Here is a 2,641-nt window from a genome sequence, read left to right as displayed (position 1 = left end):
AAAGTTTGCTTTGAGAGCTGAATTAACTATGTAACCCTTGGCAAATCACTTAGCCCTGTTTACCTCAGTTTTCCTTACCTGAAAAATGAGTTGAAGGAGGAAATGGTAAAGCCAAGACAAACCCAAATGGAATTATGAAGAGTCAGACTTGATCAAAATGTCTGAACAATACACTTTATAAAAGAACTTTCTATTCTTTATCAGCTCTATTGAGTTTGCCATAAATATGGAAGAATATGCCTTGGTAAGCAAATACTCTACCTCCTCATTCTTTTGATCTCATATAAATTCTTTGTGATGATATCTGATCCTTTTGGTGTAGTGGATAAGATGCTGGAGATTGAATCAAGTAAACCTGCATTCAAATCCCACCAGTGATATATTACCTTAGGTATATGAATTCACCTTTCTGTGACTCAGTTTCTAAGTCTACAAAACGGAGCAGCAAAATCTTCAGCACCTACCTGGCAGGGTTCTTCTGAGGCTCAGATAGGATAATTTATTTCAGGACCTTTAGAAACTACAAAATGTTATCTAAATTATGGTTATGGTATATTTTTGACTTTGTATTTTGAATAAAGTAGATACTTTAGTATTGTTTCTTTAATCAGTTCAACAAAATCATAGATGAACTTATGTAATAAGACAAATAATTGAGTTTGAAAAACATATTATTGAAGATCAAAGATTGAAATTTAGAAGGATCCTCAGAGGGCATGTGGAAAAAATTTCCTCCAAAAGGGGAAATAACTTGCCTAAGATCATATATATATTTTAAGTACTGGGGAAATTAAACTTAGGATCAATGTCAAAGAAAGACTCTTCTATACTGAAGTCCCAAACTAAGATTAAATGTGAATATATCTAAAATTCAGATGAACAATGGGGAACAAGTATGTAATAATCACAGAGATACTTTCTTATTTTCACATCTAGTTCTTAAATATAAGTCTTGAGAAGAAAACCGACTCTAAGTTTCCATGGTGTTGTGGGTGTTTTCCATATAGAGCTAGAGAAACTCTACTGAGTTCCAATTCTCTAAAAAGTGAATGGACATATACTACTCTAGAGTTCAATATTTTTTTAGTTACTAATCTATAAACTGGTACCAGATTATAATCAATTCTTAATAGTCTTAAAAATTATATATTATATATACACATTTTATTTTTGTTTTTAATATATTTATTTTATTTTGTACAAATGATGTTTTTAATACATTACTAAAATATTCTTGTTTAAGAATAAACATAATACCTCCTCCCCCCAAAATATAGACCCTCATGAGCAATAAAGGAAAGACTAAAAAATTATATTTTAGAAAATATTTATATTACTTTATAGAATTATAAACTTAAAAAGGATTCTTTTTCCCTCTCCCCTGCCCTGCTTTTTTCTGCTCTTGGATTCTTCTTTCTTTTGACTGAGAGCAAAGGTCTTTCCATCAGATAATTTACATTTTGGTCCATTGTATAGTTTGAGTTGGGAAGCATTGATCTAGCCATACTTTATGGTGTCTGGGTAAGGAAAAAAGACCTGATTAATCATTAAAAGTAAGCAAATTAAGTTAATGAAAGATCACTTATATGATCAGAGAATCAAATGTTGACTAGAAAATGGTGATTCACATTACTTAGAAGTCTCTGACTTTCCCTAAACTATTAACAAAAATTCTTGATTTCTTGGAAAAAAATAATTTTTCTGAGAAGTTGTTCTTCTGAAGAGTTGTTCTTTTCTAAATTGAAAATAGATAAACCATTCCCATTTTTTTTCTAGGATTTTCCAGGAAAACACCATCTAAGATACCCATTACAAAGAACTATTCATCTAGAAAGGCAGCTTTTCAAGTCCTTGTGAGTGCTTACATGCAGAACAGGCATATAAATTCTAATCAGGTTCTTCCCATGATACTGGACTGGGTCCAGTATATGCTTATCTGGGGCATACTTTTTTTGCCTTCTAACTGCTCTATGTAGTTTCCAACAAAACCTCCTGGTAACTACAGTTATCTTTCTCTCTACTATATACATTCTGTAAAAAATTGTGTGTAGGACCTATTCTTATAAATTGAATCATAGATTGTGTTAGAGGAACTTGCTATATAAGTAAACTTTGGTAAGTGAAACTTTTTGTAAAGTGGATAACCATCTTTTAGTTTGCAAATTCAGGTTTTCCTACATTGAATCACAGAACTTTAGACAAAACTTGTTCTTCATAGCATCCTCTCCCTACCCCTTCTTTTAAAAAAAAAAAACCCAAACAATTTCATTTCCAAATGTGGCATGACTAATTGATGGATGAGTCTGCATCTCTGTTATTGCTGGCCAGACCAAGTAGAGTTACTTAGAACTTTGCTCCTCACCATTTGAATTTTAGAAAATCTTGGCATGGATTCCACTCTTGAACCTCCTCTACATTTTAAAACTCACTAGGTTGTAGCCATTTCCGATCTCTTTCATCTATAACCAGGAAAGAATAGATACTCTTGGCTTCATGCAAACACTGATGAGAGGGGTTCAAGACTTCTTTATATTGAGTCTCATAGTAGCTCATCTTCCTTCTCTTATCTCTTTTATTTTCTTTCTAGACTTCCATCTGGGCTGGAAAGAACCAGAGGAAGAGAGACTCTTTGACTGGCTAC

This window comes from Macrotis lagotis, chromosome 5, assembly GCF_037893015.1.
Source record: "Macrotis lagotis isolate mMagLag1 chromosome 5, bilby.v1.9.chrom.fasta, whole genome shotgun sequence".
In the NCBI taxonomy this organism is placed as follows: domain Eukaryota; kingdom Metazoa; phylum Chordata; class Mammalia; order Peramelemorphia; family Peramelidae; genus Macrotis; species Macrotis lagotis.
Note: the sequence above shows the minus strand (reverse complement) of the source record.